General features: G+C 39.0%; 1 long non-coding RNA gene across 1 annotated transcript; it reads right to left on the bottom strand.

The window, feature by feature from the left end:
* Positions 1-1,908: 1,908 nt before the first annotated feature.
* Positions 1,909-5,125, bottom strand: LOC140560682 (uncharacterized). The gene is made up of 3 exons (XR_011979988.1): positions 5,023-5,125; positions 2,537-2,670; positions 1,909-2,034 (listed from the first exon to the last, which is right to left on the bottom strand). It is a non-coding gene; the product is annotated as an uncharacterized lncRNA (long non-coding RNA).
* Between the last annotated feature and the right edge of the window lie 2,646 nt (positions 5,126-7,771).

The following is a 7,771-nucleotide window of genomic DNA, read 5'->3' as shown; positions in this document are numbered from 1 at the left end:
CTCCTCCTCTTCGTCCTCCTCCTTCTGGTAGGCCATCTCAATTTCTACCAATTCGAATTCTTCGCACTCCTGTGAGAAGCTGGTGAACCACTTCGAGAGGAAAAGAAAAACAGGGCGAAAAGAGTGACTGACCAGCAAAGAGAATACAATGTGCTGCGATGCTAAAGGCCAGATGACGTGTTCTGGACTTACCTGAAACTGCTCAATGTTTAAGATGCTCTCTTGAGTGTGCTTTGGATCTGGAATTATAGGAAGGACAAGTCTTCTTACCCTTCGAGGAGAGATTTATCACATCAACACACCGGCCTATTCTTGTCCACTCACTACTCTTCTCGAACTTTGTTTACGTTCAAGACATAAAAACAAGAAATAACAACACAAAAACAAGACAGACTGTAAAAAGAGATCGACGAAACATACCGCTCCTGTGTTACAGCGAAGAGAAGCAGCAAAAACACCAACGGCAGCACGGTTACCAACAGATAGTTCTTGATGCTAACTGACACATTGTTTGCAATGCAGAGATCTGTTAAAAAATATCGTTATATGGTTTAGTAGGTTCTTCGATGGTCACACAGACATCTCAAGCACGTAGTATGTTGTTTAAGTATTTGAACGGTGTATAGTTCATAGTATTATGTAATGTTTATAGATTGTTGCTGTCACACAGCATGTTCATGTTTTTCTCTTTTTCTACATATTTTGAATCTCTACATTGTGTCAGAATTTCACAATGAGTGGACCAATAGATATGATCCCAAATGACCTGGAATACAATCTTTCTACATTGACTTCCAATGAAAAATAGGAAGGATTTTCTCTTGTAAAGTTGCACATACAACTTTGACCTGTATCCAAAACTGTGCCCTATAAACTATGCCCTACATGCCAAAATCCAGATCACTACAGAGAGCACTACTATAGTGAAGAGAATTCCACATGGTAATAAACAATTTCAGACATCTTTGTACCAAACAATGCAATGAATTATGGACATTTCACGTCTCTTTTGTTTACATCGCTTGTACAGTAAACATTACAGTACATTATGGGATTGTTACAGTGCACTGAAAATTCAGCACAGCTTTTTTGGACACCACTACAAAATATCGTAACCCTAAAGTAGTGCACTATGTAGTGAATAGGGCACAATTTCAAACACAGCTATGGTTTTGCTGTTGTGACAAAACCTTGTATCTTTTGTTTACATACTTTATTTTACACAATTGTACATAACTTGAAAATGCCTAATTTCTTTACTTTGTTTGATAATTTCATGCTGAATGGACCAATAGAAATGGTGTAGAAGAAAATCTAATAATATGAACTTTTTATTTAACAATGAAGGCTACAAATGTTTTCTATAGAGTTACCTAGTATCTCCAAAAGGCAGTGTTACAGGAAAAGGAAAGAAACTTCTTACCTTTAATACAAGTACATTTTCCACTAATTGTAACTAATTTTATTAATTTTACAAACCTTTAAGGGTTTAAATTAGGTCTAAGGAAAATGTACTGAGTATAAGGTGTGTCTTTGTCCTGGAAATGTAATTGAGTAAAAGTACATCCAGTTTCAATAATACTCCAGAAAAGTACAAATGTTTAACCTGCTTAACCAGTTTAATCTTACGGTTCAGGGGGTGCCAGCAAGCATCTTATGGAGTAAGTTGTAGTTTGATCAGCTCCTCCACTTTTATTACAATGAATAGTTGAAAACATCGTTAATTTTGTACAAAACAAACAGCAAAAGCCGAACCTCAGTGATGCGTAAATCTAAGAAAAGCAGCAGAAAAGCACAAACTTAAGTTCAGTTACTGAGCACAATTTCTTATGTTCTGGTCATGGCACACTATGCTCAGAGCAAAATGGCACAGCTGAAACCTTCACCTGTGTTGTTCTTCCAGTATTTTATTGGACTCCATTCACTCCAGTTCTCATTGAGACATGCCAGCTTTGTTCTTATACTGAAGACATAATTCTTCTCCATGTCTGGAGCAGGCAGCTCAAAGCTGAACAATGTAATGTCCTTAACAGTCTGTAAAGAGTAGGAATAAGCACAAACCATTCAGATGGCTGAGCTACATCAGTGGTCTTAGATATTTTCTCAATTGAAAAAAAAGTTCTATAGTAATACTACCAAGTTTACCAACCTTAGTTAAAGGCACTGGTTAAATATAGAACCTTGACGTCAAATGACATTAAACTACTTGTGTATCGTTCTTTAAAGAACATTTTATAAATGGTAAATAGCACCCAAAAGGGGTTCTACTATTGTTACATGCCAAAATACTTTTTTGTGTACCGTAACAATAGTAGAACTCCTTTTTAACATGTATATGAAGAACAACATAACCAGGAAAAGAACCGTTTAAGCATTCAGATGGATCTTTAAATAGTCATTCCCTTCACTAAAGAACCTTTGAAGAACCTCTTTGTTAAGACTGATATAATTTTGTAGCCAAACTGTCTAACAATCTTTTTAGGGCTTAATAACAGAATATTACAGTAGGCTTTAGTAGTTGCCAGACATACAGTACCTGCCAGGATGAGTCACAGTGGCTCTTGTACTGCAAATCACTCCTGTAACAGTGGGGATTCTTGGATTTATCTGGCTGTTCCCATCTCACATTTATTGTATGTGATGTGTTGCTAATCCTCATTTTAATGGAGTCTGTATTAATACAAATAAATAAATAAGAATAAAGTAAACATAATGTACTTGTTTAATCATAGGTTTATTTATATCTATCTAATGGCCATTTTCTCTCCTTAAAGTGTATAGTTGGGTCCCTAAATAAATGGACAGTGACACAGTTTGTACAAAGGACTTGAAATGAAGCAATCAGGACGTGCTTGAACTATATAAGAGGGTATAAGACCTTTGAGGAACTTTTGGAGGTTTTTCAATTTGAAACTGTGGAGGAACCTCTTAAGGTGCTTTGAGGAACATTTAAGAAAAGATTTTAGAAGAAAATGATTCTTGAAGGTTCCTCAAAGCACAGCTCCCCTAGTTTCAAACTGCATAACCATCCAAAAGTTCCTCAAAGACTTTTATCAGAGTGGTTTAACAAATACACTGCTCAAAAAAATAAAGGGAACACTTAAACAACACAATATAACTCCAAATAAATAAAACTGTCCACTTAGGAATTAACACTGTTGTGCAAATGGAATAGACAACAGGGGGAAATTATTGGCAATTAGCAAGACACACTCAATGAAGGAGTGGTTCTGCGGGTGGGGACCACAGACCACTTCTCAGTACCTATGCTTTCTGGCTGATGTTTTGATCACTTTTGAATGTTGGTGGTGCTTTCACACTCGTGATAGCATGAGACGGACTCTACAATCCCACACAAGTGGCTCAGGCAGTGCAGCTCATCCAGGCTTGCACATCAATGCAAGCTGTGGCAAGAAGGTTTGCTGTGTCTGTCAGCATAGTGTCCAGAGGCTGGAGGTGCTACCAGGAGACAGGCCAGTACACCAGGAGACCTGGCGGAGGCCGTAGGAGAGCAACAACCCAGCAGCAGGACCGCCACCTCCGCCTTCATGCAAGGAGAAACAGGAGGAGCACTGCAAAATGACCTTCAGCAGGCCACAAATGTGCATGGGTCTGCACAAACGGTTAGAAACCGACTCCATGAGGATGGTATGAGGGCCCGACGTCCACAGATGGGGGTTGTGCTTACAGCCCAACACTGTGCAGGACGCTTGGCATTTGCTAGAGAACACCAGGATTGGCAAATTCGCCACTGGTGCCCTGTGCTCTTTACAGATGAAAGCAGGTTCACACTGAGCACATGTGACAGACGTGACAGAGTCTGGAGACGCCGTGGAGAGCGATTTGCTGCTTGCAACATCCTTCAGCATGACCGGTTTGGCAGTGGGTCAGTAATGCTGTGGGGTGGCATTTCTTTGGAGGGCCGCACAGCCCTCCATGTGCTCGCCAGAGGTAGCCTGACTGCCATTAGATTCCGAGATGAGATCCTCAGACCCCTTGTGAGACCATATGCTGGTGCGGTTGGCCCTGGGTTTCCCCTAATGCAGGACAATGCTAGACCTCATGTGGCTGGAGTGTGTCAGCAGTTCCTGCAAGATGAAGGCATTGAAGCTATGGACTGGCCCACCCGTTCCCCAGACCTTCACAGTGAATTTATTTTTTAAACAGAAAATTGTTGATCTGGCCACTCCTAAAGGTTCTGTGCTCTTTATGGGTTTTTTTTTTCAGTCTTATGGTCGCCTCCACATCTTTTAGGCTGCATACTAAGAGCTTCCAAGAACCAAATGCAAATGTAATAATTGGAATCAACATCAGACCTCTTATCTCCTTCATTTGTATTAAAATAACAAGGAAACTGCTCAGCAGTTTAGTGTCCTTTTAGTGTACCTTTTAGCCTGTGAGAATGGAAGGTTTCTGAAGGGATGATGCAGTATTTTTGTTAAACCTCTTTAATTTCAGCTGAAAGTCTACAGTCCAATAACATCTGCATTACTTCAGTTCAGCTCCAGTGAGACAAATGGCATATATATGTCATGTGGTACTCAGTACGTCTCGCTGTTTCCTTCATTCACAGAGCCCAGAGTAGCTTGTGATCACCAGCACCTTAGATGTGGTTCCCCATTCAGCATACTTGCCATGACGCACCTAACCTCGCTGCTACCTATGACTGTGGTATGTGTTTCTCCACTAGATGTTGTGGTAATATCCTATTCACGTTTGTCAGTCATGCTTATTTGAAAAGCTGTGTAAGTCAGATATAGATGCTATATATTGAAGTAATGGCTATACTAATGTATTGTGATACATCTAATAATATAATTAGTACAAATCCTCAGTGTCCCACAAAAATATATATGTATCTGTGTTTAGGATGAATATCTTAGTCTCTTAGCAACATACACACATATTCATAGAAATCTGTACCATCCATCTTCATCTTGTCAGTCCTGACCACAGTACTTTTTAGTTGTGGAAAACAAAATCCCCAATCTAAGTGAAAAAAAAAAAACATGACACACTCACCTACTGAAAAGCTTTCTACCCTGGCGTGAAAGCAGAGAATCCCAGACAGAACTAGCAGGACACTGCAGTTCCAGCACTTCATGACCAGTCCTCCTTTCAGTGTTTTCAATCTCACCTACGTGAAGAAAAGCGATGCTGTGAACATACATAGCACTGTCCCCACCTCTAAAAATGTTCCCCCTATCACTTCCTCCCTCTGCACCTTATCTCTTTACGGGACTGCTGCACAGCTTATCTTTAAATCCATCTTCACCCTAAGGAAACATGTAATCACCATATAGAAGCTTAGTCTGAGCCAAAATCCACTGTTTATATATCTTATATATGAATGGTCTTATATATGAATACATACTGTAGTTTATATTATGTGATATACTGTATATGGTTTAATAGCAGTTGTCACCAGGGCAGATTATCAGGGCTTTTAATAAAGTATGAAAAGATCAGCAATATAATATGGATCAGTTGTCATTTTCAATCAACTGAATGTAAGCTTCAGATTGGTTGAAGCTCTCGTAACTAAAGCAAAATTCAATGAAGTATTCCATGAAGTAGTGTCACATGGGAAGAGTTATTAGCATTTTGAATGGGGGAATTTTTGGCCTTTGTTTTATAGAACAGTTACAGCGGATGCGTACAGTACAGCTTACAGTATACATTTACACCCCCCCCCAAAAAAATTGTTTTAATGAGATTATTATCTCACTGTTTGTAAGTTATGAACCTACACTTCAAAAACTGCCAGTAAACACCCACTCTTTTAGGGGGTGGAGGGAGGTGTGTATGTATGCTTGGTGCTAAAGGTGCTATGTCTTCTCACTATGAGAAACATCAAATGAGTCAGGGGCTTTGAGCATATGTGTACTCTAATAACTCTTTTTTCTTTTGACTCGCAACAAGAGTGGAACCACATTTGGTATTATATAGACCCATCTTTTAAAAGTTTTTTTTAATAATAACCATCTACAGGTAATTTTAGAAAGAATGAGTTTAGAAAGAATGGTTCTTTCTGTTGCCATGGTCCTATTTAACACCAATAAAGTATCCATTAGGGTTCGATGACCCATATGGATGTAAACATCATGCCACAACAGTACAAGTCCTCAGCAAAGATTCCCAACGCTACATCCATCTACCTCTGTAACATGATCAGACTGCAGGTTTGTTTTTTCTAACTCTCAGACATTTAACAGACATTATAATCCTGACCTCAGCTCAACCCTTTCACCCCAACCAACTCAACCCCAGTGTTAACCCCCGACCTAGATCCCAAACTGGTGTTCATCTGATAAACTCGTTTTTAGCCCTTGCACACTTTAAACTAAAAGTGCTAGACAGTACTGAGAATATATTTTCTTCAATATGGTTTTTCAGTCATATTAAGGATACTGTACAGCTGCAGGTTTAATTACAAACAGTGTAATTAGACTGCTTTAATTAGATGAAGAGCAGCAGATGTTGAATACAAATCATTGTGTTCAGTACAGGAGAGTATCTGAATAGTAGTTAATAAGAATCTAATGTTTTTAGTCTGTGATTACATGTATCGTGATAAATATTGTGTATCGTCTTTAAATATCCTGATAGAATATTTTTACCATATTGCCCAACCCTAGCCTACACCATATATAAAGTTATATCCCTCTCAGACAGAGAGCAGTGCACTAGGGAACTCTCAGGCCCAATGTCCCGGTCCTCCCAATGGCCAGTCCGTCCCTGTCAGTGACTACTCTTGATTTAAAACAGCCATTACTCTTTAGTCCAAACAGCCTTTAAGTTTATTTATGCTGATTTTTCAGGAGATATTTACAAGTAGGAAAAAGAAAAAGGCTTAATATCTGATGTGCACATCAGATAAATAGCACTTAAAGTTTCCATCCTTAAGAGAGAGGGGAAAATCAAACTTCACTTCTTCTGCTGTGGGAAGAAAACTCAACACTGCGGGTCGAATAGAATGTGGAGCTGATCAGGAAGCTCGTACTGAGACAAAGAAACTCTCTGGTGAAAAATACGACCATTTCTAAATCCTTCAAAGAAGCTGCTGCTGCTCAGAACAATTGACTGACCACCCCAGAGAGTCCAGACCTCAACATTGTTGAATGTGTTTGGGATGACTTGAAAGGGGCAGTTTCTAAGACCATTTTCACCAGTGATTTCAGTGGTAAAACGAAGCAGAAAAAGGCCAAAACATATTCAAATCAATTTATTTTAAACTAAACCTTTTTAAATGGTTCCACTGAGCTTCTTATCCTGATTTCAAAGAACAACACTTATTTTATTGTTTATCAACCTGGTATGTCAGCAGTTTCTATGAAAACCTTATCACAATCTATAAAACAGTCCCTGAGCTGCTAGCAGAGGAAGACTGATTGACCAGATAGTCAGCTGAGTAATAAAAGCACCAAGCTAAGCTATCTTAATGTTCCAGCAATTGAGAGTTAGGTATTTACTCATGTTTCACCTGTAATGAAACTACACTATAACTACACAGAAATATGTATAATTATTGTGATATCAACACAATACAAACACAAAAAACAGAAATTTACAAAAACATACAAAAATACGTTAATGCAATAAGCAGGTCCTACCTCTTATGTGAATAGGCGTAGACCCTGTTATTGCAGAGAGTGACAGAGTTCAGAGAGTATAACTGACCTCACATTCTCTGTATGCCAAGGATGGGCATGAACTCCCCCTTCCCCCCGCCCCATCACTCAATGCCAGTTAGTGTATGTAATTCTGAGGA

The sequence above is a fragment of the Salminus brasiliensis genome, chromosome 8 (genome assembly GCF_030463535.1).
Source record: "Salminus brasiliensis chromosome 8, fSalBra1.hap2, whole genome shotgun sequence".
NCBI lineage: Eukaryota > Metazoa > Chordata > Actinopteri > Characiformes > Bryconidae > Salminus > Salminus brasiliensis.
Note: the sequence above shows the minus strand (reverse complement) of the source record. Positions and strands in the feature narration are given on the sequence as shown.